Source organism: Macaca mulatta, chromosome 10 (assembly GCF_049350105.2).
Source record: "Macaca mulatta isolate MMU2019108-1 chromosome 10, T2T-MMU8v2.0, whole genome shotgun sequence".
NCBI lineage: Eukaryota > Metazoa > Chordata > Mammalia > Primates > Cercopithecidae > Macaca > Macaca mulatta.
In genome coordinates, this window is record NC_133415.1 from 45034672 (window position 1) to 45062422 (window position 27751).

Consider the following 27751-nt stretch of genomic DNA (forward strand, 5'->3'; position numbering starts at 1 on the left):
ATAGCCCTCTATGGGCTTCCAAATATCACTTTGCCAATTCCACAAGAACTGTCTTAGCGAAAGGATTCTTGAGGGGAAAGCTGTAACTCTGTGAGATGATTTCACAGAACACAAAGAAGTTCCTAAGAAAGCTTCTTTCTCTTTGCAATCGGAGGATATTTCCTTTGGCCCTATAGTCTTCAAAGGTATCCGAAATATCTGTTCTCAGATTCCCCACAAATAAGGCTAGCAAAGAGATCCACGAAATACAGATGTAACTCTGTGAGATGATATAACCGAACACTAAGCAGTTTCTCAGAAAGCTTCTTTCCAGATTTCATCTGATGATATTTCCTTTTTCACCATAGCCCTCTATGTTCTTTTAAATATCACTTTGCCATTTCCACAAGAACTGTCTTAGCGAAAGGCTTCTTGAGGGGAAAGCTGTAACTCTGTGAGATGATTTCACAGAACACAAAGAAGTTTCTCAGAAAGCTTCTTTCTCTTTGTTATCGGAGGATATTTCCTTTGGCCCTATAGTCTTCAAAGGGATCCGAAATATCTGTTCTCAGATTCCACAGAAATACGGCTAGCAAAGAGATCCACGAAATACAGATGTAACTCTGTGAGATGAATTAACCGAACACTAAGCAGTTTCTCAGAAAGCTTCTTTCCAGATTTCATCTGAGGATATTTCCTTTTTCACCATAGCCCTCTATGGGCTTCCAAATATCACTTTGCCAATTCCACAAGAACTGTCTTAGCAAAAGGCTTCTTGAGGGGAAAGCTGTAACTCTGGGAGATGATTTCACAGAACACAAAGAAGTTTCTCGGAAAGCTTCTTTCTCTTTGTTATCGAAGGATATTTCCTTTGGCCCTATAGTCTTCATAGGGATCCAAAATATCTGCTCTCAGATTCCACAGAAATAAGGCGAGCAAAGATATCCACGAAATACAGATGAAACTCTGTGAGATGAATTAACAGAACACTAAGCAGTTTCTCAGAAAGCTTCTTTCCAGATTTCATCTGAGGATATTTCCTTTTTCACCATAGCCCTCTATGGGCTTCCAAATATCACTTTGCCAATTCCACAAGAACTGTCTTAGCGAAAGGATTCTTGAGGGGAAAGCTGTAACTCTGTGAGATGATTTCACAGAACACAAAGAAGTTTCTAAGAAAACTTCTTTCTCTTAGTAATCGGAGGATATTTCCTTTGTCCCTATAGTCTTCAAAGGGATCTGAAATACCTGTTCGCAGATTCCACAGAAATAAGGCTAGCAAAGAGATCCACGAAATACAGATGTAACTTTGTGAGATGAATTAACAGAACACTAAGCAGTTTCTCAGAAAGCTTCTTTCAAGATTTCATCTGAGGATATTTCCTTTTCCACCATAGCCCTCTATGGGCTTCCAAATATCACTTTGCCAATTCCACAAGAACTGTCTTAGCGAAAGGCTTCTTGAAGGGAAAGCTGTAACTCTGTGAGATGATTTCACAGAACACAAAGAAGTTTCTAAGAAAGCTTCTTTCTCTTTGTAATCGGAGGATATTTCCTTTGTCCCTATAGTCTTCAATGGGATCTGAAATACCTGTTCCCAGATTCCACAGAAATAAGGCTAGCAAAGAGATCCACGAAATACGGATGTAACTCTGTGAGATGAATTAACAGAACACTAAGCAGTTTCTCAGAAAGCTTCTTTCCAGATTTCATCTGAGGATATTTCCTTTTTCACCATAGCCCTCTATGGGCTTCCAAATATCACTTTGCCAATTCCACAAGAACTGTCTTAGCGAAAGGCTTCTTGAGGGGAAAGCTGTAACTCTGTGAGATGATTTCACAGAACACAAAGAAGTTTCTAAGAAAGCTTCTTTCTCTTTGTAATCGGAGGATATTTCCTTTGGCCCTATAGTCTTCAATGGGATCCGAAATATCTGTTCTCAGATTCCACAGAAATAAGGCTAGCAAAGAGATCCACGAAATACAGATGTAACTCTGTGAGATGAATTAACCGAACACTAAGCAGTTTCTCAGAAAGCTTCTTTCCAGATTTCATCTGAGGATATTTCCTTTTTCGCCATAGCCCTCTAAGGGCTTCCAAATATCACTTTGCCAATTCCACAAGAACTGTCTTAGCAAAAGGCTTCTTGAGGGGAAAGCTGTAACTCTGTGAGATGATTTCACAGAACACAAAGAAGTTTCTCAGAAAGCTTCTTTCTCTTAGTAATCGGAGAATATTTCCTTTGTCCCTATAGTCTTCAATGGGATCTGAAATACCTGTTCTCAGATTCCACAGAAATAAGGCTAGCAAAGAGATCCACGAAATACAGATGTAACTCTGTGAGATGAATTAACAGAACACTAAGCAGTTTCTCAGAAAGCTTCTTTCCAGATTTCATCTGAGGATATTTCCTTTTTCACCATAGCCCTCTATGGGCTTCCAAATATCACTTTGCCAATTCCACAAGAACTGTCTTAGCGAAAGGCTTCCTGAAGGGAAAGCTGTAAATCTGTGAGATGATTTCACAGAACACAAAGAAGTTTCTAAGAAAGCTTCTTTCTCTTAGTAATCGGAGGATATTTCCTTTGTCCCTATAGTCTTCAATGGGATCTGAAATACCTGTTCTCAGATTCCACAGAAATAAGGCTAGCAAAGAGATCCAGGAAATACAGATGTAACTCTGTGAGATGAATTAACAGAACGCTAAGCAGTTTCTCAGAAAGCTTCTTTCCAGATTTCATATGAGGATATTTCCTTTTTCACCATAGCCCTCTATGGGCTTCCAAATATCACTTTCCCAATTCCACAAGAACTGTCTTAGCGAAAGGCTTCTTCAGGGGAAAGCTGTAACTCTGTGAGATGATTTCACAGAACACAAAGAAGTTTCTAAGAAAGCTTCTTTCTCTTTGTAATCGGAGGATATTTCCTTTGGCCCTATAGTCTTCAAAGGGATCCGAAATATCTGTTCTCAGATTCCCCACAAATAAGGCTAGCAAAGAGATCCACGAAATACACATGTAACTCTGTGAGATGATATAACCGAACACTAAGCAGTTTCTCAGAAAGCTTCTTTCCAGATTTCATCTGATGATATTTCCTTTTTCACCATAGCCCTCTATGTTCTTCTAAATATCACTTTGCCAATTCCACAAGAACTGTCTTAGCGAAAGGCTTCTTGAGGGGAAAGCTGTATCTCTGTGAGATGATTTCACAGAACACAAAGAAGTTTCTCAGAAAGCTTCTTTCTCTTTGTTATCGGAGGATATTTCCTTTGGCCCTATAGTCTTCAAAGGGATCCGAAATATCTGTTCTCAGATTCCACAGAAATACGGCTAGCAAAGAGATCCACGAAATACAGATGTAACTCTGTGAGATGAATTAACCGAACTCTAAGCAGTTTCTCAGAAAGCTTGTTTCCAGATTTCATCTGAGGATATTTCCTTTTTCACCATAGCCCTCTATGGGCTTCCAAATATCACTTTGCCAATTCCACAAGAACTGTCTTAGCAAAAGGCTTCTTGAGGAGAAAGCTGTAACTCTGGGAGATGATTTCACAGAACACAAAGTAGTTTCTCAGAAAGCTTCTTTCTCTTTGTTATCGGAGGATATTTCCTTTGGCCCTATAGTCTTCATAGGGATCCAAAATATCTGCTCTCAGATTCCATAGAAATAAGGCGAGCAAAGATATCCACGAAATACAGATGAAACTCTGTGAGATGAATTAACCGAACCATAAGCAGTTTCTCAGAAAGTTCTTTCCAGATTTCATCTGAGGATATTTCCTTTTTCACCATAGCCCTCTATGGGCTTCCAAATATCACTTTGCCAATTCCACAAGAACTGTCTTAGCGAAAGGCTTCTTGAGGGGAAGCTGTAACTCTGGGAGATGATTTCACAGAACACAAAGAAGTTTCTCGGAAAGCTTCTTTCTCTTTGTTATCGGAGGATATTTCCTTTGGCCCTATAGTCTTCATAGGGATCCAAAATACCTGCTCTCAGATTCCACAGAAATAAGGCGAGCAAAGATATCCACGAAATACAGATGAAACTCTGTGAGATGAATTAACCGAACCATAAGCAGTTTCTCACGAAGTTCTTTCCAGATTTCATCTGAGGATATTTCCTTTTTCACCATAGCCCTCTATGGGCTTCCAAATATCACTTTGCCAATTCCACAAGAACTGTCTTAGCGAAAGGTTTCTTGAGGGGAATGCTGTAACTCTGTGAGATGATTTCACAGAACACAAAGAAGTTTCTCAGAAAGCTTCTTTCTCTTTGTTATCGGAAGATATTTCCTTTGTCCCTATAGTCTTCAAAGGGATCCGAAATATCTGTTCTCAGATTCCACAGAAATAAGGCTAGCAAAGAGATCCACGAAATACAGATGTAACTCTGTGAGATGAATTAACAGAACACTAAGCAGTTTCTCAGAAAGCTTCTTTCCAGATTTCATCTGAGGATATTTCCTTTTTCACCATAGCCCTCTATGGGCTTCCACATATCACTTTGCCAATTCCACAAGAACTGTCTTAGCGAAAGGATTCTTGAGGGGAAAGCTGTAACTCTGTGAGATGATTTCACAGAACACAAAGAAGTTTCTAAGAAAGCTTCTTTCTCTTAGTAATCGGAGTATATTTCCTTTGTCCCTATAGTCTTCAATGGGATCTGAAATACCTGTTCTCAGATTCCACAGAAATAAGGCTAGCAAAGAGATCCACGAAATACAGATGTAACTCTGTGAGCTGAATTAACAGAACACTAAGCAGTTTCTCAGAAAGCTTCTTTCCAGATTTCATCTGAGGATATTTCCTTTTTCACCATAGCCCTCTATGGGCTTCCAAATATCACTTTGCCAATTCCACAAGAACTGTCTTAGCGAAAGGCTTCTTGAAGGGAAAGCTGTAACTCTGTGAGATGATTTCACAGAACACAAAGAAGTTTCTAAGAAAGCTTCTTTCTCTTTGTAATCGGAGGATATTTCCTTTGTCCCTATAGTCTTCAATGGGATCTGAAATACCTGTTCTCAGATTCCACAGAAATAAGGCTAGCAAAGAGATCCACGAAATACGGATGTAACTCTGTGAGATGAATTAACAGAACACTAAGCAGTTTCTCAGAAAGCTTCTTTCCAGATTTCATCTGAGGATATTTCCTTTTTCACCCTAGCCCTCTAAGGGCTTCCAAATATCACTTTGCCAATTCCAAAAGAACTGTCTTAGCGAAAGGCTTCTTGAGGGGAAATCTGTAACTCTGTGAGATGATTTCACAGAACACAAAGAAGTTTCTAGGAAAGCTTCTTTCTCTTTGTAATCGGAGGATATTTCCTTTGGCCCTATAGTCTTCAATGGGATCCGAAATATCTGTTCTCAGATTCCCCACAAATAAGGCTAGCAAAGAGATCCACGAAATACAGATGTAACTCTGTGAGACGAATTAACAGAACGCTAAGCAGTTTCTCAGAAAGCTTCTTTCCAGATTTCATATGAGGATATTTCCTTTTTCACCATAGCTCTCTATGGGCTTCCAAATATCACTTTCCCAATTCCACAAGAACTGTCTTAGCGAAAGGTTTCTTGAGGGGAAAGCTGTAACTCTGTTAGATGATTTCACAGAACACAAAGAAGTTTCTAAGAAAGCTTCTTTCTCTTTGTAATCGGAGGATATTTCCTTTGGCCCTATAGTCTTCAAAGGGATCCGAAATATCTGTTCTCAGATTCCCCACAAATAAGGCTAGCAAAGAGATCCACGAAATACAGATGTAACTCTGTGAGATGATATAACCGAACACTAAGTAGTTTCTCAGAAAGCTTCTTTCCAGATTTCATCTGATGATATTTCCTTTTTCACCATAGCCCTCTATGTTCTTCTAAATATCACTTTGCCAATTCAACAAGAACTGTCTTAGCGAAAGGCTTCTTGAGGGGAAAGCTGTATCTCTGTGAGATGATTTCACAGAACACAAAGAAGTTTCTCAGAAAGCTTCTTTCTCTTTGTTATCGGAGGATATTTCCTTTGGCCCTATGGTCTTCAAAGTGATCCGAAATATCTGTTCTCAGATTCCACAGAAATACGGCTAGCAAAGAGATCCACGACATACAGATGTAACTCTGTGAGATGAATTAACCGAACAATAAGCAGTTTCTCAGAAAGCTTCTTTCCAGATTTCATCTGAGGATATTTCCTTTTTCACCATAGCCCTCTATGGGCTTCCAAATATCACTTTGCCAATTCCACAAGAACTGTTTTAGCAAAAGGCTTCTTGAGGGGAAAGCTGTAACTCTGGGAGATGATTTCACAGAACACAAAGAAGTTTCTCAGAAAGCTTCTTTCTCTTTGTTATCGGAGGATATTTCCTTTGGCCCTATAGTCTTCATAGGGATCCAAAATATCTGCTCTCAGATTCCATAGAAATAAGGCGAGCAAAGATATCCACGAAATACAGATGAAATTCTGTGAGATGAATTAACCGAACCATAAGCAGTTTCTCAGAAAGTTCTTTCCAGATTTCATCTGTGGATATTTCCTTTTTCACCATAACCCTCTATGGGCTTCCAAATATCACTTTGCCAATTCCACAAGAACTGTCTTAGCGAAAGGCTTCTTGAGGGGAAGCTGTAACTCTGGGAGATGATTTCACAGAACACAAAGAAGTTTCTCAGAAAGCTTCTTTCTCTTTGTTATCGGAGGATAATTCCTTTGGCCCTATAGACTTCATAGGGATCCAAAATACCTGCTCTCAGATTCCACAGAAATAAGGCGAGCAAAGATATCCACGAAATACAGATGAAACTCTGTGAGATGAATTAACCGAACCATAAGCAGTTTCTCAGGAAGTTCTTTCCAGATTTCATCTGAGGATATTTCCTTTTTCACCATAGCCCTCAATGGGCTTCCAAATATCACTTTGCCAATTCCACAAGAACTGTCTTAGCGAAAGGATTCTTGAGGGGAAAGCTGTAACTCTGTGAGATGATTTCACAGAACACAAAGAAGTTCCTAAGAAAGCTTCTTTCTCTTTGCAATCGGAGGATATTTCCTTTGGCCCTATAGTCTTCAAAGGTATCCGAAATATCTGTTCTCAGATTCCCCACAAATAAGGCTAGCAAAGAGATCCACGAAATACAGATGTAACTCTGTGAGATGATATAACCGAACACTAAGCAGTTTCTCAGAAAGCTTCTTTCCAGATTTCATCTGATGATATTTCCTTTTTCACCATAGCCCTCTATGTTCTTCTAAATATCACTTTGCCATTTCCACAAGAACTGTCTTAGCGAAAGGCTTCTTGAGGGGAAAGCTGTAACTCTGTGAGATGATTTCACAGAACACAAAGAAGTTTCTCAGAAAGCTTCTTTCTCTTTGTTATCGGAGGATATTTCCTTTGGCCCTATAGTCTTCAAAGGGATCCGAAATATCTGTTCTCAGATTTCACAGAAATACGGCTAGCAAAGAGATCCACGAAATACAGATGTAACTCTGTGAGATGAATTAACCGAACACTAAGCAGTTTCTCAGAAAGCTTCTTTCCAGATTTCATCTGAGGATATTTCCTTTTTCACCATAGCCCTCTATGGGCTTCCAAATATCACTTTGCCAATTCCACAAGAACTGTCTTAGCAAAAGGCTTCTTGAGGGGAAAGCTGTAACTCTGGGAGATGATTTCACAGAACACAAAGAAGTTTCTCGGAAAGCTTCTTTCTCTTTGTTATCGGAGGATATTTCCTTTGGCCCTATAGTCTTCATAGGGATCCAAAATATCTGCTCTCAGATTCCACAGAAATAAGGCGAGCAAAGATATCCACGAAATACAGATGAAACTCTGTGAGATGAATTAACCGAACCATAAGCAGTTTCTCAGAAAGTTCTTTCCAGATTTCATCTGAGGATATTTACTTTTTCACCATAGCCCTCTATGGGCTTCCAAATATCACTTTGCCAATCCACAAGAACTGTCTTAGCGAAAGGCTTCTTGAGGGGAAGCTGTAACTCTGGGAGATGATTTCACAGAACACAAAGAAGTTTCTCAGAAAGCTTCTTTCTGTTTGTTATCGGAGGATAATTCCTTTGGCCCTATAGTCTTCATAGGGATCCAAAATATCTGCTCTCAGATTCCACAGAAATAAGGCGAGCAAAGATATCCACGAAAAACAGATGAAACTCTGTGAGATGAATTAACCGAACCATAAGCAGTTTCTCAGGAAGTTCTTTCCAGATTTCATCTGAGGATATTTCCTTTTTCACCATAGCCCTCTATGGGCTTCCAAATATCACTTTGCCAATTCCACAAGAACTGTCTTAGCGAAAGGTTTCTTGAGGGGAGTGCTGTAACTCTGTGAGATGATTTCACAGAACACAAAGAAGTTTCTCAGAAAGCTTCTTTCTCTTTGTTATCGGAAGATATTTCTTTGGCCCTATAGTCTTCAAAGGGATCCGAAATATCTGTTCTCAGATTCCACAGAAATAAGGCTAGCAAAGAGATCCACGAAATACAGATGTAACTCTGTGAGATGAATTAACAGAACACTAAGCAGTTTCTCAGAAAGCTTCTTTCAAGATTTCATCTGAGGATATTTCCTTTTCCTCCATAGCCCTCTATGGGCTTCCAAATATCACTTTGCCAATTCCACAAGAACTGTCTTAGCGAAAGGCTTCTTGAAGGGAAAGCTGTAACTCTGTGAGATGATTTCACAGAACACAAAGAAGTTTCTAAGAAAGCTTCTTTCTCTTTGTAATCGGAGGATATTTCCTTTGTCCCTATAGTCTTCAATGGGATCTGAAATACCTGTTCTCAGATTCCATAGAAATAAGGCTAGCAAAGAGATCCACGAAATACGGATGTAACTCTGTGAGATGAATTAACAGAACACTAAGCAGTTTCTCAGAAAGCTTCTTTCCAGATTTCATCTGAGGATATTTCCTTTTTCACCATAGCCCTCTATGGGCTTCAAAATATCACTTTGCCAATTCCACAAGAACTGTCTTAGCGAAAGGCTTCTTGAGGGGAAAGCTGTAACTCTGTGAGATGATTTCACAGAACACAAAGAAGTTTCTAAGAAAGCTTCTTTCTCTTTGTAATCGGAGGATATTTCCTTTGGACCTATAGTCTTCAATGGGATCTGAAATATCTGTTCTCAGATTCCACAGAAATAAGGCTAGCAAAGAGATCCACGAAATACACATGTAACTCTGTGAGATGAATTAACCGAACACTAAGCAGTTTCTCAGAAAGCTTCTTTCCAGATTTCATCTGAGGATATTTCCTTTTTCGCCATAGCCCTCTAAGGGCTTCCAAATATCACTTTGCCAATTCCACAAGAACTGTCTTAGCAAAAGGATTCTTGAGGGGAAAGCTGTAACTCTGTGAGATGATTTCACAGAACACAAAGAAGTTTCTCAGAAAGCTTCTTTCTCTTAGTAATCGGAGAATATTTCCTTTGTCCCTATAGTCTTCAATGGGATCTGAAATACCTGTTCTCAGCTTCCACAGAAATAAGGCTAGCAAAGAGATCCACGAAATACAGATGTAACTCTGTGAGATGAATTAACAGAACACTAAGCAGTTTCTCAGAAAGCTTCTTTCCAGATTTCATCTGAGAATATTTCCTTTTTCACCATAGCCCTCTATGGGCTTCCAAATATCACTTTGCCAATTCCACAAGAACTGTCTTAGCGAAAGGCTTCTTGAAGGGAAAGCTGTAAATCTGTGAGATGATTTCACAGAACACAAAGAAGTTTCTAAGAAAGCTTCTTTCTCTTTGTAATCGGAGGATATTTCCTTTGTCCCTATAGTCTTCAATGGGATCTGAAATACATGTTCTCAGATTCCAAAGAAATAAGGCTAGCAAAGAGATCCACGAAATACGTATGTAACTCTGTGAGATGAATTAACAGAACGCTAAGCAGTTTCTCAGAAAGCTTCTTTCCAGATTTCAGCTGAGGATATTTCCTTTTTCACCATAGCCCTCTATGGGCTTCCAAATATCACTTTCCCAATTCCACAAGAACTGTCTTAGCGAAAGGCTTCTTGAGGGGAAAGCTGTAACTCTGTGAGATGATTACACAGAACACAAAGAAGTTTCTAAGAAAGCTTCTTTCTCTTTGTAATCGGAGGATATTTCCTTTGGCCCTATAGTCTTCAAAGGGATCCGAAATATCTGTTCTCAGATTCCACAGAAATAAGGCTAGGAAAGAGATCCAAGAAATACACATGTAACTCTGTGAGATGAATTAACAGAACACTAAGCAGTTTCTCAGAAAGCTTCTTTACAGATTTCATCTGATGATATTTCCTTTTTCACCATAGCCCTCTAAGTTCTTCCAAATATCACTTTGCCAATTCCACAAGAACTGTCTTAGCGAAAGGCTTCTTGAAGGGAAAGCTGTAACTCTGTGAGATGATTTCACAGAACACAAAGAAGTTTCTAAGAAAGCTTCTTTCTCTTTATAATCGGAGGATATTTCCTTCGTCCCTATAGTCTTCAATGGGATCTGAAATACCTGTTCTCAGATTCCACAGAAATAAGGCTAGCAAAGAGATCCACGAAATACGTATGTAACTCTGTGAGATGAATTAACAGAACGCTAAGCAGTTTCTCAGAAAGCTTCTTTCCAGATTTCATCTGAGGATATTTCCTTTTTCACCTTAGCCCTCTATGGGCTTCCAAATATCACTTTCCCAATTCCACAAGAACTGTCTTAGCGAAAGACTTCTTGAGGGGAAAGCTGTAACTCTGTGAGATGATTACACAGAACACAAAGAAGTTTCTATGAAAGCTTCTTTCTCTTTGCAATCGGAGGATATTTCCTTTGGCCCTATAGTCTTCAAAGGTATCCGAAATATCTCTTCTCAGATTCCCCACAAATAAGGCTAGCAAAGAGATCCACGAAATACAGATGTAACTCTGTGAGATGATATAACCGAACACTAAGCAGTTTCTCAGAAAGCTTCTTTCCAGATTTCATCTGATGATATTTCCTTTTTCACCATAGCCCTCTATGTTCTTCTAAATATCACTTTGCCATTTCCACAAGAACTGTCTTAGCGAAAGGCTTCTTGAGGGGAAGCTGTAACTCTGTGAGATGATTTCACAGAACACAAAGAAGTTTCTCAGAAAGCTTCTTTCTCTTTGTTATCGGAGGATATTTCTTTTGGCCCTATAGTCTTCAAAGGGATCCGAAATATCTGTTCTCAGATTCCACAGAAATACGGCTAGCAAAGAGATCCACGAAATACAGATGTAACTCTGTGAGATGAATTAACCGAACACTAAGCAGTTTCTCAGAAAGCTTCTTTCCAGATTTCATCTGAGGATATTTCCTTTTTCACCATAGCCCTCTATGGGCTTCCAAATATCACTTTGCCAATTCCACAAGAACTGTCTTAGCAAAAGGCTTCTGGAGGGGAAAGCTGTAACTCTGGGAGATGATTTCACAGAACACAAAGAAGTTTCTAAGAAAGCTTCTTTCTCTTTGTTATCGGAGGATATTTCCTTTGGCCCTATAGTCTTCATAGGGATCCAAAATATCTGCTCTCAGATTCCACAGAAATAAGGCGAGCAAAGATATCCACGAAATACAGATGAAACTCTGTGAGATGAATTAACCGAACCATAAGCAGTTTCTCAGAAAGTTCTTTCCAGATTTCATCTGAGGATATTTCCTTTTTCACCATAGCCCTCTATGGGCTTCCAAATATCACTTTGCCAATTCCACAAGAACTGTCTTAGCGAAAGGCTTCTTGAGGGGAAGCTGTAACTCTGGGAGATGATTTCACAGAACACAAAGAAGTTTCTCGGAAAGCTTCTTTCTCTTTGTTATCGGAGGATATTTCCTTTGGCCCTATAGTCTTCATAGGGATCCAAAATACCTGCTCTCAGATTCCACAGAAATAAGGCGAGCAAAGATATCCACGAAATACAGATGAAACTCTGTGAGATGAATTAACCGAACCATAAGCAGTTTCTCACGAAGTTCTTTCCAGATTTCATCTGAGGATATTTCCTTTTTCACCATAGCCCTCTATGGGCTTCCAAATATCACTTTGCCAATTCCACAAGAACTGTCTTAGCGAAAGGTTTCTTGAGGGGAATGCTGTAACTCTGTGAGATGATTTCACAGAACACAAAGAAGTTTCTCAGAAAGCTTCTTTCTCTTTGTTATCGGAAGATATTTCCTTTGTCCCTATAGTCTTCAAAGGGATCTGAAATATCTGTTCTCAGATTCCACAGAAATAAGGCTAGCAAAGAGATCCACGAAATACAGATGTAACTCTGTGAGATGAATTAACAGAACACTAAGCAGTTTCTCAGAAAGCTTCTTTCCAGATTTCATCTGAGGATATTTCCTTTTTCACCATAGCCCTCTATGGGCTTCCAAATATCACTTTGCCAATTCCACAAGAACTGTCTTAGCGAAAGGATTCTTGAGGGGAAAGCTGTAACTCTGTGAGATGATTTCACAGAACACAAAGAAGTTTCTAAGAAAGCTTCTTTCTCTTAGTAATCGGAGTATATTTCCTTTGTCCCTATAGTCTTCAATGGGATCTGAAATACCTGTTCTCAGATTCCACAGAAATAAGGCTAGCAAAGAGATCCACGAAATACAGATGTAACTCTGTGAGCTGAATTAACAGAACACTAAGCAGTTTCTCAGAAAGCTTCTTTCCAGATTTCATCTGAGGATATTTCCTTTTTCACCATAGCCCTCTATGGGCTTCCAAATATCACTTTGCCAATTCCACAAGAACTGTCTTAGCGAAAGGCTTCTTGAAGGGAAAGCTGTAACTCTGTGAGATGATTTCACAGAACACAAAGAAGTTTCTAAGAAAGCTTCTTTCTCTTTGTAATCGGAGGATATTTCCTTTGTCCCTATAGTCTTCAATGGGATCTGAAATACCTGTTCTCAGATTCCACAGAAATAAGGCTAGCAAAGAGATCCACGAAATACGGATGTAACTCTGTGAGATGAATTAACAGAACACTAAGCAGTTTCTCAGAAAGCTTCTTTCCAGATTTCATCTGAGGATATTTCCTTTTTCACCCTAGCCCTCTAAGGGCTTCCAAATATCACTTTGCCAATTCCAAAAGAACTGTCTTAGCGAAAGGCTTCTTGAGGGGAAATCTGTAACTCTGTGAGATGATTTCACAGAACACAAAGAAGTTTCTAGGAAAGCTTCTTTCTCTTTGTAATCGGAGGATATTTCCTTTGGCCCTATAGTCTTCAATGGGATCCGAAATATCTGTTCTCAGATTCCCCACAAATAAGGCTAGCAAAGAGATCCACGAAATACAGATGTAACTCTGTGAGACGAATTAACAGAACGCTAAGCAGTTTCTCAGAAAGCTTCTTTCCAGATTTCATATGAGGATATTTCCTTTTTCACCATAGCTCTCTATGGGCTTCCAAATATCACTTTCCCAATTCCACAAGAACTGTCTTAGCGAAAGGTTTCTTGAGGGGAAAGCTGTAACTCTGTTAGATGATTTCACAGAACACAAAGAAGTTTCTAAGAAAGCTTCTTTCTCTTTGTAATCGGAGGATATTTCCTTTGGCCCTATAGTCTTCAAAGGGATCCGAAATATCTGTTCTCAGATTCCCCACAAATAAGGCTAGCAAAGAGATCCACGAAATACAGATGTAACTCTGTGAGATGATATAACCGAACACTAAGTAGTTTCTCAGAAAGCTTCTTTCCAGATTTCATCTGATGATATTTCCTTTTTCACCATAGCCCTCTATGTTCTTCTAAATATCACTTTGCCAATTCAACAAGAACTGTCTTAGCGAAAGGCTTCTTGAGGGGAAAGCTGTATCTCTGTGAGATGATTTCACAGAACACAAAGAAGTTTCTCAGAAAGCTTCTTTCTCTTTGTTATCGGAGGATATTTCCTTTGGCCCTATAGTCTTCAAAGGGATCCGAAATATCTGTTCTCAGATTCCACAGAAATACGGCTAGCAAAGAGATCCACGACATACAGATGTAACTCTGTGAGATGAATTAACCGAACAATAAGCAGTTTCTCAGAAAGCTTCTTTCCAGATTTCATCTGAGGATATTTCCTTTTTCACCATAGCCCTCTATGGGCTTCCAAATATCACTTTGCCAATTCCACAAGAACTGTTTTAGCAAAAGGCTTCTTGAGGGGAAAGCTGTAACTCTGGGAGATGATTTCACAGAACACAAAGAAGTTTCTCAGAAAGCTTCTTTCTCTTTGTTATCGGAGGATATTTCCTTTGGCCCTATAGTCTTCATAGGGATCCAAAATATCTGCTCTCAGATTCCATAGAAATAAGGCGAGCAAAGATATCCACGAAATACAGATGAAATTCTGTGAGATGAATTAACCGAACCATAAGCAGTTTCTCAGAAAGTTCTTTCCAGATTTCATCTGTGGATATTTCCTTTTTCACCATAGCCCTCTATGGGCTTCCAAATATCACTTTGCCAATTCCACAAGAACTGTCTTAGCGAAAGGCTTCTTGAGGGGAAGCTGTAACTCTGGGAGATGATTTCACAGAACACAAAGAAGTTTCTCAGAAAGCTTCTTTCTCTTTGTTATCGGAGGATAATTCCTTTGGCCCTATAGACTTCATAGGGATCCAAAATACCTGCTCTCAGATTCCACAGAAATAAGGCGAGCAAAGATATCCACGAAATACAGATGAAACTCTTTGAGATGAATTAACCGAACCATAAGCAGTTTCTCAGGAAGTTCTTTCCAGATTTCATCTGAGGATATTTCCTTTTTCACCATAGCCCTCAATGGGCTTCCAAATATCACTTTGCCAATTCCACAAGAACTGTCTTAGCGAAAGGATTCTTGAGGGGAAAGCTGTAACTCTGTGAGATGATTTCACAGAACACAAAGAAGTTCCTAAGAAAGCTTCTTTCTCTTTGCAATGGGAGGATATTTCCTTTGGCCCTATAGTCTTCAAAGGTATCCGAAATATCTGTTCACAGATTCCCCACAAATAAGGCTAGCAAAGAGATCCACGAAATACAGATGTAACTCTGTGAGATGATATAACCGAACACTAAGCAGTTTCTCAGAAAGCTTCTTTCCAGATTTCATCTGATGATATTTCCTTTTTCACCATAGCCCTCTATGTTCTTCTAAATATCACTTTGCCATTTCCACAAGAACTGTCTTAGCGAAAGGCTTCTTGAGGGGAAAGCTGTAACTCTGTGAGATGATTTCACAGAACACAAAGAAGTTTCTCAGAAAGCTTCTTTCTCTTTGTTATCGGAGGATATTTCCTTTGGCCCTATAGTCTTCAAAGGGATCCGAAATATCTGTTCTCAGATTTCACAGAAATACGGCTAGCAAAGAGATCCACGAAATACAGATGTAACTCTGTGAGATGAATTAACCGAACACTAAGCAGTTTCTCAGAAAGCTTCTTTCCAGATTTCATCTGAGGATATTTCCTTTTTCACCATAGCCCTCTATGGGCTTCCAAATATCACTTTGCCAATTCCACAAGAACTGTCTTAGCAAAAGGCTTCTTGAGGGGAAAGCTGTAACTCTGGGAGATGATTTCACAGAACACAAAGAAGTTTCTCGGAAAGCTTCTTTCTCTTTGTTATCGGAGGATATTTCCTTTGGCCCTATAGTCTTCATAGGGATCCAAAATATCTGCTCTCAGATTCCACAGAAATAAGGCGAGCAAAGATATCCACGAAATACAGATGAAACTCTGTGAGATGAATTAACCGAACCATAAGCAGTTTCTCAGAAAGTTCTTTCCAGATTTCATCTGAGGATATTTACTTTTTCACCATAGCCCTCTATGGGCTTCCAAATATCACTTTGCCAATTCCACAAGAACTGTCTTAGCGAAAGGCTTCTTGAGGGGAAGCTGTAACTCTGGGAGATGATTTCACAGAACACAAAGAAGTTTCTCAGAAAGCTTCTTTCTGTTTGTTATCGGAGGATAATTCCTTTGGCCCTATAGTCTTCATAGGGATCCAAAATATCTGCTCTCAGATTCCACAGAAATAAGGCGAGCAAAGATATCCACGAAAAACAGATGAAACTCTGTGAGATGAATTAACCGAACCATAAGCAGTTTCTCAGGAAGTTCTTTCCAGATTTCATCTGAGGATATTTCCTTTTTCACCATAGCCCTCTATGGGCTTCCAAATATCACTTTGCCAATTCCACAAGAACTGTCTTAGCGAAAGGTTTCTTGAGGGGAGTGCTGTAACTCTGTGAGATGATTTCACAGAACACAAAGAAGTTTCTCAGAAAGCTTCTTTCTCTTTGTTATCGGAAGATATTTCTTTGGCCCTATAGTCTTCAAAGGGATCCGAAATATCTGTTCTCAGATTCCACAGAAATAAGGCTAGCAAAGAGATCCACGAAATACAGATGTAACTCTGTGAGATGAATTAACAGAACACTAAGCAGTTTCTCAGAAAGCTTCTTTCAAGATTTCATCTGAGAATATTTCCTTTTCCTCCATAGCCCTCTATGGGCTTCCAAATATCACTTTGCCAATTCCACAAGAACTGTCTTAGCGAAAGGCTTCTTGAAGGGAAAGCTGTAACTCTGTGAGATGATTTCACAGAACACAAAGAAGTTTCTAAGAAAGCTTCTTTCTCTTTGTAATCGGAGGATATTTCCTTTGTCCCTATAGTCTTCAATGGGATCTGAAATACCTGTTCTCAGATTCCATAGAAATAAGGCTAGCAAAGAGATCCACGAAATACGGATGTAACTCTGTGAGATGAATTAACAGAACACTAAGCAGTTTCTCAGAAAGCTTCTTTCCAGATTTCATCTGAGGATATTTCCTTTTTCACCATAGCCCTCTATGGGCTTCAAAATATCACTTTGCCAATTCCACAAGAACTGTCTTAGCGAAAGGCTTCTTGAGGGGAAAGCTGTAACTCTGTGAGATGATTTCACAGAACACAAAGAAGTTTCTAAGAAAGCTTCTTTCTCTTTGTAATCGGAGGATATTTCCTTTGGACCTATAGTCTTCAATGGGATCTGAAATATCTGTTCTCAGATTCCACAGAAATAAGGCTAGCAAAGAGATCCACGAAATACACATGTAACTCTGTGAGATGAATTAACCGAACACTAAGCAGTTTCTCAGAAAGCTTCTTTCCAGATTTCATCTGAGGATATTTCCTTTTTCGCCATAGCCCTCTAAGGGCTTCCAAATATCACTTTGCCAATTCCACAAGAACTGTCTTAGCAAAAGGATTCTTGAGGGGAAAGCTGTAACTCTGTGAGATGATTTCACAGAACACAAAGAAGTTTCTCAGAAAGCTTCTTTCTCTTAGTAATCGGAGAATATTTCCTTTGTCCCTATAGTCTTCAATGGGATCTGAAATACCTGTTCTCAGCTTCCACAGAAATAAGGCTAGCAAAGAGATCCACGAAATACAGATGTAACTCTGTGAGATGAATTAACAGAACACTAAGCAGTTTCTCAGAAAGCTTCTTTCCAGATTTCATCTGAGGATATTTCCTTTTTCACCATAGCCCTCTATGGGCTTCCAAATATCACTTTGCCAATTCCACAAGAACTGTCTTAGCGAAAGGCTTCTTGAAGGGAAAGCTGTAAATCTGTGAGATGATTTCACAGAACACAAAGAAGTTTCTAAGAAAGCTTCTTTCTCTTTGTAATCGGAGGATATTTCCTTTGTCCCTATAGTCTTCAATGGGATCTGAAATACATGTTCTCAGATTCCAAAGAAATAAGGCTAGCAAAGAGATCCACGAAATACGTATGTAACTCTGTGAGATGAATTAACAGAACGCTAAGCAGTTTCTCAGAAAGCTTCTTTCCAGATTTCATCTGAGGATATTTCCTTTTTCACCATAGCCCTCTATGGGCTTCCAAATATCACTTTCCCAATTCCACAAGAACTGTCTTAGCGAAAGGCTTCTTGAGGGGAAAGCTGTAACTCTGTGAGATGATTACACAGAACACAAAGAAGTTTCTAAGAAAGCTTCTTTCTCTTTGTAATCGGAGGATATTTCCTTTGGCCCTATAGTCTTCAAAGGGATCCGAAATATCTGTTCTCAGATTCCACAGAAATAAGGCTAGGAAAGAGATCCAAGAAATACACATGTAACTCTGTGAGATGAATTAACAGAACACTAAGCAGTTTCTCAGAAAGCTTCTTTACAGATTTCATCTGATGATATTTCCTTTTTCACCATAGCCCTCTAAGTTCTTCCAAATATCACTTTGCCAATTCCACAAGAACTGTCTTAGCGAAAGGCTTCTTGAAGGGAAAGCTGTAACTCTGTGAGATGATTTCACAGAACACAAAGAAGTTTCTAAGAAAGCTTCTTTCTCTTTATAATCGGAGGATATTTCCTTCGTCCCTATAGTCTTCAATGGGATCTGAAATACCTGTTCTCAGATTCCACAGAAATAAGGCTAGCAAAGAGATCCACGAAATACGTATGTAACTCTGTGAGATGAATTAACAGAACGCTAAGCAGTTTCTCAGAAAGCTTCTTTCCAGATTTCATCTGAGGATATTTCCTTTTTCACCTTAGCCCTCTATGGGCTTCCAAATATCACTTTCCCAATTCCACAAGAACTGTCTTAGCGAAAGGCTTCTTGAGGGGAAAGCTGTAACTCTGTGAGATGATTACACAGAACACAAAGAAGTTTCTATGAAAGCTTCTTTCTCTTTGCAATCGGAGGATATTTCCTTTGGCCCTATAGTCTTCAAAGGTATCCGAAATATCTGTTCTCAGATTCCCCACAAATAAGGCTAGCAAAGAGATCCACGAAATACAGATGTAACTCTGTGAGATGATATAACCGAACACTAAGCAGTTTCTCAGAAAGCTTCTTTCCAGATTTCATCTGATGATATTTCCTTTTTCACCATAGCCCTCTATGTTCTTCTAAATATCACTTTGCCATTTCCACAAGAACTGTCTTAGCGAAAGGCTTCTTGAGGGGAAGCTGTAACTCTGTGAGATGATTTCACAGAACACAAAGAAGTTTCTCAGAAAGCTTCTTTCTCTTTGTTATCGGAGGATATTTCTTTTGGCCCTATAGTCTTCAAAGGGATCCGAAATATCTGTTCTCAGATTCCACAGAAATACGGCTAGCAAAGAGATCCACGAAATACAGATGTAACTCTGTGAGATGAATTAACCGAACACTAAGCAGTTTCTCAGAAAGCTTCTTTCCAGATTTCATCTGAGGATATTTCCTTTTTCACCATAGCCCTCTATGGGCTTCCAAATATCACTTTGCCAATTCCACAAGAACTGTCTTAGCAAAAGGCTTCTGGAGGGGAAAGCTGTAACTCTGGGAGATGATTTCACAGAACACAAAGAAGTTTCTAAGAAAGCTTCTTTCTCTTTGTTATCGGAGGATATTTCCTTTGGCCCTATAGTCTTCATAGGGATCCAAAATATCTGCTCTCAGATTCCACAGAAATAAGGCGAGCAAAGATATCCACGAAATACAGATGAAACTCTGTGAGATGAATTAACCGAACCATAAGCAGTTTCTCAGAAAGTTCTTTCCAGATTTCATCTGAGGATATTTCCTTTTTCACCATAGCCCTCTATGGGCTTCCAAATATCACTTTGCCAATTCCACAAGAACTGTCTTAGCGAAAGGCTTCTTGAGGGGAAGCTGTAACTCTGGGAGATGATTTCACAGAACACAAAGAAGTTTCTCGGAAAGCTTCTTTCTCTTTGTTATCGGAGGATATTTCCTTTGGCCCTATAGTCTTCATAGGGATCCAAAATACCTGCTCTCAGATTCCACAGAAATAAGGCGAGCAAAGATATCCACGAAATACAGATGAAACTCTGTGAGATGAATTAACCGAACCATAAGCAGTTTCTCACGAAGTTCTTTCCAGATTTCATCTGAGGATATTTCCTTTTTCACCATAGCCCTCTATGGGCTTCCAAATATCACTTTGCCAATTCCACAAGAACTGTCTTAGCGAAAGGTTTCTTGAGGGGAATGCTGTAACTCTGTGAGATGATTTCACAGAACACAAAGAAGTTTCTCAGAAAGCTTCTTTCTCTTTGTTATCGGAAGATATTTCCTTTGTCCCTATAGTCTTCAAAGGGATCTGAAATATCTGTTCTCAGATTCCACAGAAATAAGGCTAGCAAAGAGATCCACGAAATACAGATGTAACTCTGTGAGATGAATTAACAGAACACTAAGCAGTTTCTCAGAAAGCTTCTTTCCAGATTTCATCTGAGGATATTTCCTTTTTCACCATAGCCCTCTATGGGCTTCCAAATATCACTTTGCCAATTCCACAAGAACTGTCTTAGCGAAAGGATTCTTGAGGGGAAAGCTGTAACTCTGTGAGATGATTTCACAGAACACAAAGAAGTTTCTAAGAAAGCTTCTTTCTCTTAGTAATCGGAGTATATTTCCTTTGTCCCTATAGTCTTCAATGGGATCTGAAATACCTGTTCTCAGATTCCACAGAAATAAGGCTAGCAAAGAGATCCACGAAATACAGATGTAACTCTGTGAGCTGAATTAACAGAACACTAAGCAGTTTCTCAGAAAGCTTCTTTCCAGATTTCATCTGAGGATATTTCCTTTTTCACCATAGCCCTCTATGGGCTTCCAAATATCACTTTGCCAATTCCACAAGAACTGTCTTAGCGAAAGGCTTCTTGAAGGGAAAGCTGTAACTCTGTGAGATGATTTCACAGAACACAAAGAAGTTTCTAAGAAAGCTTCTTTCTCTTTGTAATCGGAGGATATTTCCTTTGTCCCTATAGTCTTCAATGGGATCTGAAATACCTGTTCTCAGATTCCACAGAAATAAGGCTAGCAAAGAGATCCACGAAATACGGATGTAACTCTGTGAGATGAATTAACAGAACACTAAGCAGTTTCTCAGAAAGCTTCTTTCCAGATTTCATCTGAGGATATTTCCTTTTTCACCCTAGCCCTCTAAGGGCTTCCAAATATCACTTTGCCAATTCCAAAAGAACTGTCTTAGCGAAAGGCTTCTTGAGGGGAAATCTGTAACTCTGTGAGATGATTTCACAGAACACAAAGAAGTTTCTAGGAAAGCTTCTTTCTCTTTGTAATCGGAGGATATTTCCTTTGGCCCTATAGTCTTCAATGGGATCCGAAATATCTGTTCTCAGATTCCCCACAAATAAGGCTAGCAAAGAGATCCACGAAATACAGATGTAACTCTGTGAGACGAATTAACAGAACGCTAAGCAGTTTCTCAGAAAGCTTCTTTCCAGATTTCATATGAGGATATTTCCTTTTTTACCATAGCTCTCTATGGGCTTCCAAATATCACTTTCCCAATTCCACAAGAACTGTCTTAGCGAAAGGTTTCTTGAGGGGAAAGCTGTAACTCTGTTAGATGATTTCACAGAACACAAAGAAGTTTCTAAGAAAGCTTCTTTCTCTTTGTAATCGGAGGATATTTCCTTTGGCCCTATAGTCTTCAAAGGGATCCGAAATATCTGTTCTCAGATTCCCCACAAATAAGGCTAGCAAAGAGATCCACGAAATACAGATGTAACTCTGTGAGATGATATAACCGAACACTAAGTAGTTTCTCAGAAAGCTTCTTTCCAGATTTCATCTGATGATATTTCCTTTTTCACCATAGCCCTCTATGTTCTTCTAAATATCACTTTGCCAATTCAACAAGAACTGTCTTAGCGAAAGGCTTCTTGAGGGGAAAGCTGTATCTCTGTGAGATGATTTCACAGAACACAAAGAAGTTTCTCAGAAAGCTTCTTTCTCTTTGTTATCGGAGGATATTTCCTTTGGCCCTATAGTCTTCAAAGGGATCCGAAATATCTGTTCTCAGATTCCACAGAAATACGGCTAGCAAAGAGATCCACGACATACAGATGTAACTCTGTGAGATGAATTAACCGAACAATAAGCAGTTTCTCAGAAAGCTTCTTTCCAGATTTCATCTGAGGATATTTCCTTTTTCACCATAGCCCTCTATGGGCTTCCAAATATCACTTTGCCAATTCCACAAGAACTGTTTTAGCAAAAGGCTTCTTGAGGGGAAAGCTGTAACTCTGGGAGATGATTTCACAGAACACAAAGAAGTTTCTCAGAAAGCTTCTTTCTCTTTGTTATCGGAGGATATTTCCTTTGGCCCTATAGTCTTCATAGGGATCCAAAATATCTGCTCTCAGATTCCATAGAAATAAGGCGAGCAAAGATATCCACGAAATACAGATGAAATTCTGTGAGATGAATTAACCGAACCATAAGCAGTTTCTCAGAAAGTTCTTTCCAGATTTCATCTGTGGATATTTCCTTTTTCACCATAGCCCTCTATGGGCTTCCAAATATCACTTTGCCAATTCCACAAGAACTGTCTTAGCGAAAGGCTTCTTGAGGGGAAGCTGTAACTCTGGGAGATGATTTCACAGAACACAAAGAAGTTTCTCAGAAAGCTTCTTTCTCTTTGTTATCGGAGGATAATTCCTTTGGCCCTATAGACTTCATAGGGATCCAAAATACCTGCTCTCAGATTCCACAGAAATAAGGCGAGCAAAGATATCCACGAAATACAGATGAAACTCTGTGAGATGAATTAACCGAACCATAAGCAGTTTCTCAGGAAGTTCTTTCCAGATTTCATCTGAGGATATTTCCTTTTTCACCATAGCCCTCAATGGGCTTCCAAATATCACTTTGCCAATTCCACAAGAACTGTCTTAGCGAAAGGATTCTTGAGGGGAAAGCTGTAACTCTGTGAGATGATTTCACAGAACACAAAGAAGTTCCTAAGAAAGCTTCTTTCTCTTTGCAATGGGAGGATATTTCCTTTGGCCCTATAGTCTTCAAAGGTATCCGAAATATCTGTTCACAGATTCCCCACAAATAAGGCTAGCAAAGAGATCCACGAAATACAGATGTAACTCTGTGAGATGATATAACCGAACACTAAGCAGTTTCTCAGAAAGCTTCTTTCCAGATTTCATCTGATGATATTTCCTTTTTCACCATAGCCCTCTATGTTCTTCTAAATATCACTTTGCCATTTCCACAAGAACTGTCTTAGCGAAAGGCTTCTTGAGGGGAAAGCTGTAACTCTGTGAGATGATTTCACAGAACACAAAGAAGTTTCTCAGAAAGCTTCTTTCTCTTTGTTATCGGAGGATATTTCCTTTGGCCCTATAGTCTTCAAAGGGATCCGAAATATCTGTTCTCAGATTTCACAGAAATACGGCTAGCAAAGAGATCCACGAAATACAGATGTAACTCTGTGAGATGAATTAACCGAACACTAAGCAGTTTCTCAGAAAGCTTCTTTCCAGATTTCATCTGAGGATATTTCCTTTTTCACCATAGCCCTCTATGGGCTTCCAAATATCACTTTGCCAATTCCACAAGAACTGTCTTAGCAAAAGGCTTCTTGTGGGGAAAGCTGTAACTCTGGGAGATGATTTCACAGAACACAAAGAAGTTTCTCGGAAAGCTTCTTTCTCTTTGTTATCGGAGGATATTTCCTTTGGCCCTATAGTCTTCATAGGGATCCAAAATATCTGCTCTCAGATTCCACAGAAATAAGGCGAGCAAAGATATCCACGAAATACAGATGAAACTCTGTGAGATGAATTAACCGAACCATAAGCAGTTTCTCAGAAAGTTCTTTCCAGATTTCATCTGAGGATATTTACTTTTTCACCATAGCCCTCTATGGGCTTCCAAATATCACTTTGCCAATTCCACAAGAACTGTCTTAGCGAAAGGCTTCTTGAGGGGAAGCTGTAACTCTGGGAGATGATTTCACAGAACACAAAGAAGTTTCTCAGAAAGCTTCTTTCTGTTTGTTATCGGAGGATAATTCCTTTGGCCCTATAGTCTTCATAGGGATCCAAAATATCTGCTCTCAGATTCCACAGAAATAAGGCGAGCAAAGATATCCACGAAAAACAGATGAAACTCTGTGAGATGAATTAACCGAACCATAAGCAGTTTCTCAGGAAGTTCTTTCCAGATTTCATCTGAGGATATTTCCTTTTTCACCATAGCCCTCTATGGGCTTCCAAATATCACTTTGCCAATTCCACAAGAACTGTCTTAGCGAAAGGTTTCTTGAGGGGAGTGCTGTAACTCTGTGAGACGATTTCACAGAACACAAAGAAGTTTCTCAGAAAGCTTCTTTCTCTTTGTTATCGGAAGATATTTCTTTGGCCCTATAGTCTTCAAAGGGATCCGAAATATCTGTTCTCAGATTCCACAGAAATAAGGCTAGCAAAGAGATCCACGAAATACAGATGTAACTCTGTGAGATGAATTAACAGAACACTAAGCAGTTTCTCAGAAAGCTTCTTTCAAGATTTCATCTGAGGATATTTCCTTTTCCACCATAGCCCTCTATGGGCTTCCAAATATCACTTTGCCAATTCCACAAGAACTGTCTTAGCGAAAGGCTTCTTGAAGGGAAAGCTGTAACTCTGTGAGATGATTTCACAGAACACAAAGAAGTTTCTAAGAAAGCTTCTTTCTCTTTGTAATCGGAGGATATTTCCTTTGTCCCTATAGTCTTCAATGGGATCTGAAATACCTGTTCTCAGATTCCATAGAAATAAGGCTAGCAAAGAGATCCACGAAATACGGATGTAACTCTGTGAGATGAATTAACAGAACACTAAGCAGTTTCTCAGAAAGCTTCTTTCCAGATTTCATCTGAGGATATTTCCTTTTTCACCATAGCCCTCTATGGGCTTCAAAATATCACTTTGCCAATTCCACAAGAACTGTATTAGCGAAAGGCTTCTTGAGGGGAAAGCTGTAACTCTGTGAGATGATTTCACAGAACACAAAGAAGTTTCTAAGAAAGCTTCTTTCTCTTTGTAATCGGAGGATATTTCCTTTGGACCTATAGTCTTCAATGGGATCCGAAATATCTGTTCTCAGATTCCACAGAAATAAGGCTAGCAAAGAGATCCACGAAACACAGATGTAACTCTGTGAGATGAATTAACCGAACACTAAGCAGTTTCTCAGAAAGCTTCTTTCCAGATTTCATCTGAGGATATTTCCTTTTTCGCCATAGCCCTCTAAGGGCTTCCAAATATCACTTTGCCAATTCCACAAGAACTGTCTTAGCAAAAGGATTCTTGAGGGGAAAGCTGTAACTCTGTGAGATGATTTCACAGAACACAAAGAAGTTTCTCAGAAAGCTTCTTTCTCTTAGTAATCGGAGAATATTTCCTTTGTCCCTATAGTCTTCAATGGGATCTGAAATACCTGTTCTCAGATTCCACAGAAATAAGGCTAGCAAAGAGATCCACGAAATACAGATGTAACTCTGTGAGATGAATTAACAGAACACTAAGCAGTTTCTCAAAAAGCTTCTTTCCAGATTTCATCTGAGGATATTTCCTTTTTCACCATAGCCCTCTATGGGCTTCCAAATATCACTTTGCCAATTCCACAAGAACTGTCTTAGCGAAAGGCTTCTTGAAGGGAAAGCTGTAAATCTGTGAGATGATTTCACAGAACACAAAGAAGTTTCTAAGAAAGCTTCTTTCTCTTTGTAATCGGAGGATATTTCCTTTGTCCCTATAGTCTTCAATGGGATCTGAAATACATGTTCTCAGATTCCAAAGAAATAAGGCTAGCAAAGAGATCCACGAAATACGTATGTAACTCTGTGAGATGAATTAACAGAACGCTAAGCAGTTTCTCAGAAAGCTTCTTTCCAGATTTCATCTGAGGATATTTCCTTTTTCACCATAGCCCTCTATGGGCTTCCAAATATCACTTTCCCAATTCCACAAGAACTGTCTTAGCGAAAGGCTTCTTGAGGGCAAAGCTGTAACTCTGTGAGATGATTACACAGAACACAAAGAAGTTTCTAAGAAAGCTTCTTTCTCTTTGTAATCTGAGGATATTTCCTTTGGCCCTATAGTCTTCAAAGGGATCCGAAATATCTGTTCTCAGATTCCACAGAAATAAGGCTAGGAAAGAGATCCAAGAAATACACATGTAACTCTGTGAGATGAATTAACAGAACACTAAGCAGTTTCTCAGAAAGCTTCTTTACAGATTTCATCTGATGATATTTCCTTTTTCACCATAGCCCTCTATGTTCTTCCAAATATCACTTTGCCAATTCCACAAGAACTGTCTTAGCGAAAGGCTTCTTGAAGGGAAAGCTGTAACTCTGTGAGATGATTTCACAGAACACAAAGAAGTTTCTAAGAAAGCTTCTTTCTCTTTATAATCGGAGGATATTTCCTTCGTCCCTATAGTCTTCAATGGGATCTGAAATACCTGTTCTCAGATTCCACAGAAATAAGGCTAGCAAAGAGATCCACGAAATACGTATGTAACTCTGTGAGATGAATTAACAGAACGCTAAGCAGTTTCTCAGAAAGCTTCTTTCCAGATTTCATCTGAGGATATTTCCTTTTTCACCTTAGCCCTCTATGGGCTTCCAAATATCACTTTCCCAATTCCACAAGAACTGTCTTAGCGAAAGGCTTCTTGAGGGGAAAGCTGTAACTCTGTGAGATGATTACACAGAACACAAAGAAGTTTCTATGAAAGCTTCTTTCTCTTTGCAATCGGAGGATATTTCCTTTGGCCCTATAGTCTTCAAAGGTATCCGAAATATCTGTTCTCAGATTCCCCACAAATAAGGCTAGCAAAGAGATCCACGAAATACAGATGTAACTCTGTGAGATGATATAACCGAACACTAAGCAGTTTCTCAGAAAGCTTCTTTCCAGATTTCATCTGATGATATTTCCTTTTTCACCATAGCCCTCTATGTTCTTCTAAATATCACTTTGCCATTTCCACAAGAACTGTCTTAGCGAAAGGCTTCTTGAGGGGAAAGCTGTAACTCTGTGAGATGATTTCACAGAACACAAAGAAGTTTCTCAGAAAGCTTCTTTCTCTTTGTTATCGGAGGATATTTCCTTTGGCCCTATAGTCTTCAAAGGGATCCGAAATATCTGTTCTCAGATTCCACAGAAATACGGCTAGCAAAGAGATCCACGAAATACAGATGTAACTCTGTGAGATGAATTAACCGAACACTAAGCAGTTTCTCAGAAAGCTTCTTTCCAGATTTCATCTGAGGATATTTCCTTTTTCACCATAGCCCTCTATGGGCTTCCAAATATCACTTTGCCAATTCCACAAGAACTGTCTTAGCAAAAGGCTTCTGGAGGGGAAAGCTGTAACTCTGGGAGATGATTTCACAGAACACAAAGAAGTTTCTCAGAAAGCTTCTTTCTCTTTGTTATCGGAGGATATTTCCTTTGGCCCTATAGTCTTCATAGGGATCCAAAATATCTGCTCTCAGATTCCACAGAAATAAGGCGAGCAAAGATATCCACGAAATACAGATGAAACTCTGTGAGATGAATTAACCGAACCATAAGCAGTTTCTCAGAAAGTTCTTTCCAGATTTCATCTGAGGATATTTACTTTTTCACCATAGCCCTCTATGGGCTTCCAAATATCACTTTGCCAATTCCACAAGAACTGTCTTAGCGAAAGGCTTCTTGAGGGGAAGCTGTAACTCTGGGAGATGATTTCACAGAACACAAAGAAGTTTCTCAGAAAGCTTCTTTCTCTTTGTTATCGGAGGATAATTCCTTTGGCCCTATAGTCTTCATAGGGATCCAAAATATCTGCTCTCAGATTCCGCAGAAATAAGGCGAGCAAAGATATTCACGAAAAACTGATGAAACTCTGTGAGATGAATTAACCGAACCATAAGCAGTTTCTCAGGAAGTTCTTTCCAGATTTCATCTGAGGATATTTCCTTTTTCACCAGAG